Consider the following 8,481-nt stretch of genomic DNA (forward strand, 5'->3'; position numbering starts at 1 on the left):
TTCAAAAATAAGTCCTTATATGGCTCTGTGGTTGGAAAAACAAAAGACCTATAGCTCTTAGAGAGTAAGAAGGAAAAAAAACAAAAGACAAAAATGAAAATTGGCTGTGTCTTCAAGGTCCAAACAGGCCCATGTGTCCTCATGGGGTTAATCAGAAGGCTGCTGGATTTCACATAGTTTCTATATGGGCAAATGACTGAGCATCTTCTTAAAACTACTGACTATGTAGAATCCCCAAAAAGGGGGCGATATTAAAATTGTGGATATTAAAATATGTGGGCAATACATAAACCCTGTAACTTTCAAACCTTTCAAAATGGCCTTTTCTAAACTTGTATTTTAGTTTGATATTGTTTAGCTTTCCCTTTTAACTAAATTGTATTGTCGAATATCAATAGTAAAAAAAAATTTTTATCTCTTCAAGGGTTTTTGTGTACTTAGTTTAAGGCTCATACACTGGAATCAGTACAGTTGCTTCAGCAATTTCTAGTCTTAACTTTTGTTGTTGTTTTTTTTTTTCTTCTAAAGTTATCATTATTTCCAAGCCTTCACACTGTAGGAGGTGCCTTGAAAGCTGCAAGCAAAAACCTAGAAGGCTTAAATTACAGAGAGAAAATATTTTTTGTTGTGTCTCCATAGTGGGCAGTCTAACCTAATAACCATAATTTGTGCCATTTCCATTATCAGAGCCAAATAACTGTTGCATTTTAACACTGCGGCACTGAGGCATCAATAAGCAAGTAGATGTTAAGTTCAACATTTACTCAGGAGGTGTTCGCATGCAATTAATTCCACAGTCTTTTATGGATGCTACAGATGTACTGTGTTAGGATCATTATCTTGAAAGTAAAGATGGCCAGTTAAAAATTACTTTAAAATGTAAGACCCAGCTGTAAGAGCCGTAATGATATCTTTAAGGAAGCTTTTATTCGTGTTTCCCATGGAGAGAAAACAAAACGATATTCACAGTGTTTTCAGAGACCATAAATTCCTGTGGCAGGAACCCCAAGTGTTACCGTAGAACACTACCAGCTCGGTGTTAATTTCCTACTTTCACTCTAAAATATATGCCAAAGAAATGAAGAAAAAAGATTGCTATGTCCTGCTGTACCACACGCAAAGCCAAGGAGGGCAATAAATGACTTCTGAGATTCTCAGTTCTTTGTTGAATCCAGGAACGCTAAACAATGTGGTTGGCTTTGGACTCCAACTGTATTTTATGACACATCTTTTATTTTTGGCCCCTTGGACTCATTGTTTAAAATCTTTAAAAGACAAAATAATTTGACAACATTTTTAAGGTTTAGTTGCCCAGGTTTTATCTAAAGAAACACATTTTTGTTCTTTTTTGTGTTAAAAAGGGTTTATAATTTAGCTTCTTACCATTTTGAAGCCAATATACACTAAACAGCTGTATTATTATTATTATCATTATTATTATTATTATTATTATTATTATTATTAGTAGTAGTAGTAGTAGTATGGTCATAGTAGTAGTAGTATTGATCTGACTTGCTAAGACCTTTGTTTTTCAGTAATTTGTGCTTCTATGGTATCAAACCTGATGTATCTGTTGTGACAAGGTGCTTTGATTTCTATGATTTCTGTTATTGTGCCCCTGAAAACTCCTTTCATTGTGCCGAGCTATTTCTTATTTTCTTCATTTTATTGGGTTGTACCAGAGCTAGTAGTACACACAGGTTTTTCATGTCCTTAAAGAGTACTTGCCACCAAAATAAACTTTTAATATATTGTTCCTTATGTAACTATAAGACACTTTTTTTTTTTTACTTGCTGCTAAAATTCTCAGCCTTTATATGTTTTTAATGTGATAGACAAAATGGCTACTTGGAGTAGTTAGGGAATATAAACTGGTTTAATGACAGATGCTCTTTAAAGGGTTACTCCACTGGAAACATCTTATCCCCTTAGATTGCTGGGGTCCCTTGTGGTACCTTTGTCTTTCGGTGCATGGAGTGAACTCCACTCCGTGCCTGATGATTGGGGATGAAAGCCGCTACTCCCCCTACATTCATTTCTATGGGAGGAGACATGACGGCTATGTACTAGCCATCACACCCTCTCCCATAGACATGAACAGAGGTGGCGTGACATCACAATCGTGGAAGCTGCAAGCTTCTGTGTTCCGGATGCTGCCGCTGCGGGGATAAGATGTTTCCATCAGTGTAACCCTTTAAAGAGTTTGTGTGGCAACCATTATTTTTTAGAACTGCCTTAAGCCTCTGGGGCATGGAGTTCTCCAGAGCTTCACAGGAGTCCACTGGAGTCCTCTTCCACTAATTGGGTAATTTGGAGAAACAAGTGTCAGCTAAATGAGCATTTGACTAACACAAAAATAATGAATATGGCTGATTTTAGTTATGCATGGTACTGTTATAGAATATCAGCAATTGATAAGTACATGTGTGTTCTGTGTGTTTATAAGAGATTTATTTAGTTAGGTGTAGATATTCAAATTAACCCCTTGGGGCCTCAGGGTTTTTCCGTTTTAGCACTTTCGTTTTTTCCTCCTCACCTTTTAAAAATCATAACCCTTTCAATTTTGCACCTACAGACTCATATGATGGTTTATTTTTTGCGCCACCAATTCTACTTTTGCCCAAAAATCTACTATGAAACAAAAATAAATAAAAAATCATTGTGTGACTAAATTGAAGAAAAATGCAATTTAGAAAATGTTGGGGGCTTCCATATGTTTAAAATGATACCATGCTTATATAGGCTTGATTTTGTATTATTTCTGAAAAAAAAAATGATGACTGAGGTGTAGTGGATCCACTAACCTGTGAGGATGATGATGTGGGCCGTCCATACCAGGAAGCGGAGTCTAAGGTGCTGCTGGATTTCACCAGAGCCCATCACAAAGTGGGATGGACTTGCAACCCCTGATACGACTTCACACAGGCAGCCGAGGTGTAAAGTGGTACTGGAAGGGTAAGTCAGCTCTTAGTCAGGACAGGCAGGAGGTCAGGGCTGGTGGCACAGTAGCAAGGTCAGGTCACGTAGCAATAGGTCAGAGGGCAGGTGGCACAGGAGCAAAGTCAGGATACATAGTAATAGGGTCAGATACACGGCAAGGCAAGACACAAACTGAACGCTTTCTCTAAGGCTTATAAGGCACAAAGATCTGGCAAGGGTCAAAAGGAAGTGCTTGTACTTATAGGGTCATGGAGCAGCAAAAAACAATTAAATGAGTACTGTTCCTTTAAATTTCACAAAGCCGGCCTCGCTTGCCCTAGGAGGCGGGGTTGCGTGCTGGCAAGCAGGAAGCACATGGGGACAACCAGGGAGGTAAGAAGCCGAGGGCTGAATGCTATTGTATCGCGGGATGCAAAATCGCAGTACGGACCATGCTGGGCAGTGGAGGAGAAGTGCGTCCACAGCCAGCATGTCTGACCGCGGCACAACTCCTAACAATATGTTTAAAATTCTCATCTTCTCACCCCTATACCTTATTTGTTTTTCTGCGTACGGGGCGGTATGAGGGCTAATTTTTTTTGCACCATGATCTGAAGGTTTTAATCGGTATCATTTTTGTTTTGATCAGACTTTTTGATTGCTTTTATTCAGTTTTTTTATGGTTTAAAAAGTGACCAAAAATATGCTATTTTGGAGTTAGGAATTTTTGTGCACGCCATTGACTGTGCGGTTTAATTAATGATAATTTTTATAGTTTGGACCCTCCTGCTGGGTCCTAGCTGATCGGGACACCGCGGTTTCACTGCGTTGGTCCGATCAGTCCGACTGATCTTCCGGGAATGCTTTTTTTACATTTTAGACTCGGCAATCAACTTTGATCGCCGCATCTAAAGGGTTAATAGCTTTTAGCTCCGGGTCCCAGCTACTGTTAGCTGCCGGGACCGACCTAATATATCGCGGGCGCAGGGCATACAGGTACACCCTGCATCTCCAAAAGGTGAATCTCCTAAATGAAGAAAATATTGTTTTGTGTGTCTCTGAATCGTATAAAACTATCATTCTTTATGGAACTCGAGATATGCATCGCGTTCACCGATGGTTTTATCTTTATCTTCTGATGTGTTCCAGTTAATACTTACTTATCTTATCTCCTATAAGTAGGCCAAAAATTATAGATATGAAAGTCTCAAATAGCCTAGATCACGACACCCAGTGTCTACAGGATAATACACTGTATTAACTTCTCCTTTACAAGCCAGTTTGGGTGTAATATGAATGGTTTTTATTTAGTTTTTATAAAATTATGTAAATAAATTAAGTAAATTTTATATTTGATTAATTATTCTACATTCAAAAATGGATCAATTGGTTTATACTATCATAGGCATCCCCTTTAATATGGGAGCTACTATGACCTGACAATTCCCATTCAGTACATACACAGATGTATTTTTTCTGAATTCCTTATCTTTTTTCGTGGCTCAACATGATCAAATTACATGTCAAGAGTTAATTTAGTTAAAGGGGTATGGGATAAGATGTCTGATGTCAGGGGTCCCGCCGCTGGGACCTCCGCAATCTTCATGCAGCTGGGTTTGGGCGGTTGTGGTAGTGACATCACACCCAGCCCCATGTGACATCTTGCCACGCATCTGCCACTCCCATAGATATGAATGGAGGGGAAATGGCATCAAAACACGAGGTGTGTGATCTGACGGGACCCCCACGATCAGACTTTTTAATTAGACCCCCGCAATCAGACATTTTAATCCCTCTCCTTTGGATAGGGGATATGATGTTTACCATACCCCTTTAATGAACCAAAATAAAAACAAAACAAAACATGGTTTTGTTATACTTAGTTAGTAGATCTTTATGTTGTGTGTGTCTATGGACACCCAGTGATTGTGATGTGTATTGCAGCCAGATGAATATTTTGATAACATGTATCATTGTATTGACTTTCAAAAAAAATTGAAATTACAATCAATAGTTATCCTCTATCCCCTGATCATGAGACAAATGTCCTTTGAATAAATGGAGTGGCAGTGTGTATGCACAGCCAATAATTCTATTCATTCTATGTAAAGCTTCACAGTATTAACAAGCAATCAGTGATATTAACCCCTTAAGGTAAAAAAGGATGAAGTCCATTTTGACCTTAAGGCTAGGTTCAGAGTACGGAATTTCCGCCGGAATTTTCGCTTTGAAATTTCCGGCAGAAATTCCGCTTACTATTATGCATAGTGTAGTGAATGGTTTTCCGTCCACAAATTCACACTTTGGAATATGTGAAGCGGAAAATCCGGAAGAAAAATCAGCTAGAAAATTTCCGCCTGAAGAAAGGGGTAGCTCTTTCTTCAGGCGGAAATCCTAGCGGAACACATAGCAGTCTATAGGAGACTGCAGTGTCCGCTCGGTCCTAGCGCCGACTAATTCAGTCCGCGCAGGCGGAACTTGGAATCTTCGGGCGGAACTTTTCTGCCCGGAGATTCCGTAGTCTGAACCTAGCCTAAGGGCCAGAGCATTTTTTGCAAATCTGACTACTATCATTTTATGCATTAATAACTCTAGAATGCTTTAACTTATGAATGTGATTCTGAGATAGTTTTTTTTTTGTAACATATTCTACTTTATCTTAGTGGTAAATTTTCGTCAACACTTGCATCATTTCTTGGTGAAAAATACTTGAATTTCATGAAAAAATATGAAAATTTTGCATCTTTCTAACTTAGAAACTCTTTGCTTGTAAGGAAAATGTTCATGCCAAATACATTTTATATATTGATTCACATAAACAATATGTCTACTTTATGTTTGCATCATAAAGTTGACATGTTTTTACTTTTTGAAGACGTTAGAGGACTTGAAAAATAGCAGCAATTTTGCTACTTTTTACGAATATTTTAAAATTGGAATTTTTCGGGGACCAGTTCAGATTTGAAGTGAATTTCAAGTGAGCATTTACACCCCACTGGTGTTTGACAGATCTTTGGAACAGTGGGCTGTGCAAATGTAAAATGTAATTTTTCATTTTCATGGACCAATGTTCAAAAAATCTGTCAGGCACATGCTCACTGCATGAGAGGTGCAGCTTCCAAAATGGGGTCAAATGTGGGGGGGGGTCCACTGTTCTGGCAGGATGTGGCTTTGTAAAGGCATATGGCCTTTAATTCCAGCCAAATTCTCTCTCCAAAAGCCCAACGGCACTCCTTCTCATCTGAGCCTAGTAGTGCACCCGCAGAGCCCTTTACATCCACATATGGGTGTTACAAATGTTGAGGGGAAATTATTTCCTGCAGACAGTTGTGATTGACTGGAACCATCTTGCCAATCACAACTCTTTGAGGGAAATATGAAAAATAGGTATACAGTCATGTCAAGTATTTCTCACAGAAATGGATTGCAGTAACACATGTTTTGCTATACACATGTTTATTCCCTTTGTGTGTATTGGAGCTAAACCAAAAAAGTGAGGAAAAAATGCAAACTGCTCCAGGTCTCTCTTATTGGAAGCGCGCCTTTTCCCGACGGCAATTTTAAGATCTATACACATTTGTATAATGGGATTTAGATCTGGACCCATTCCTGGCCACTTCAGAACTCTCCTGCACTTTGTTGCCATACATTTCTGGGTGCTTTTTGATGTATGTTTGGGGTCATTGTCCTGCTGAAAGACCCAAGATCTCGGGCGCAAACCCAGCTTTCTGATACTGGGCTGTACAGTGCGACCCAAAATACATTGGTAATCCTCAGATTTCATGATGCCTTGCACACATTCAAGGCACCCAGTGCCAGAGGCAGCAAAACACCCCCAAAACATCAGTGAATCTCCACCATTTTTCACAGTAGGTACTGTGTTCCTTTCTTTGTAGGCCTCATTTCGTTTTCGGTAAACAGTAGAATGATGTGCTTTATCAAAAAGCTCTACCTTGGTCTCATCGGTCCACAAGACATTTTCCCAGAAGGATTTTGGCTTACTCAGGTTTATTTTGGTAAAATGTAGTCTTTCTTTTTTATGTCTCTGTGTCACCAGTGGGGTCCTCCTGGGTTTCCTGCCTTAGCGTTTCATTTCATTTAAATGTTGACGGATAGTTTGCGCTGACACTGATGCTCCCTTAGCCTGCAGGACAGCTTATATATCTTTGGAACCTGTTTGGGGCTGCTTATCCACCATCTGGACTATCTTGCGTTTGCACCTTTCATAATTTTTTCTCTTCCGTCCACGCCCAAGGAGATTAGCTACAGTGCCATGGGTTGCAAACTTCTTGATAATGTTGCACACTGTGGACAAAGGCAAATCTAGATCTCTGGAGATGGACTTGCAACCTTGAGATTGTTGATATTTTTCCACAATTTTGGTTCTCAAGTCCTCAGACAGTTCTCTTCTCTTCTGTCTGTTGTTCATGCTTAGTGTGTCACACGCAGACACACAATTCAAAGACTAAGTTAACTTATCTCCTTTTTATCTGCGCTAAAGTGTGATTTTTACATTGCCCGCACCTGTTACTTGCCCCAGGTGAGTTTAAAGGAGTACCACATGCTTGAAACAATCTTATTTTTCCACAATTTTGAATTTCAATAATTTTGTCCATCCCATTTTTGGAGTTTGGTATGACATTATGTCTAATTTGCTTTTTTTCCTCCCTTTTTTGGTTTAGTTCCAATACACACAAAGAGAATAAACATGTGTATAGCAAAACATGTGTTACTGCAATCCTTTTCTGTGAGAAATAGTTAATTTTCTTGGAAAATTTCAGGGGTGACAACATTTACTGACATAACTGTATATATACGGCATTAACTACAGTGGGACCAGAGAAGAGCAGCTGCCCATCCGCATCTATTCATTATACAGGACGATCGCAGTGGGTGTCAGGATTGACACCCACTGTGATCTTTCCTTACCTTCAGGTATTACTGCTCCCTAAATGGAGAACACTCTGCTCTATGCTGGGAGCTGTAGTACCTGCATTAATAGATAGATCACAACAGGCGTCAGAAGTGACACCTGGTGCGATCTGTCTATTAATGCAGGTACTACAGTTCCAAGCATGGAGCAGAGTGTGTTCCATGTTGGGAGCAGTAGTACCTGCAGTTAAGGACAGATACCAGCGTGTGTCACTCCTGACACCCAATGCGATAGTCCTATCTATTGCAGAGATGCAGAGCGGCTTTCTCCTGTGCTCGCATTTCTGCAGTATACCCAGCCGGCCAGTGATGTGAATAGAATTCACATCACTCATTCATATTTTCCGCCCAGAAAGGTGATTGGCCGGATGGTGGCAGCCAATCACCGCTCTCAGCGGTAAATATGAATGAGTGATGTGGTCGACTGGAGTATATAGCAGAGATGCGAGCGCAGGATAAAGCCGCCCGCATCTATACATTATACAGGACGATCGCAGTGAGTGTCAGGAGTGACACCCAGGGCGATCTGTCTGTTCCAATCTAAGAGTAGTAGTACTACCTAAAAAATTTACAAAAATAGAGAGAAAAAGTGAAACACACACACACACGATTCGCCGCAAATTTATTATG

Source organism: Hyla sarda, chromosome 5 (assembly GCF_029499605.1).
Source record: "Hyla sarda isolate aHylSar1 chromosome 5, aHylSar1.hap1, whole genome shotgun sequence".
In the NCBI taxonomy this organism is placed as follows: domain Eukaryota; kingdom Metazoa; phylum Chordata; class Amphibia; order Anura; family Hylidae; genus Hyla; species Hyla sarda.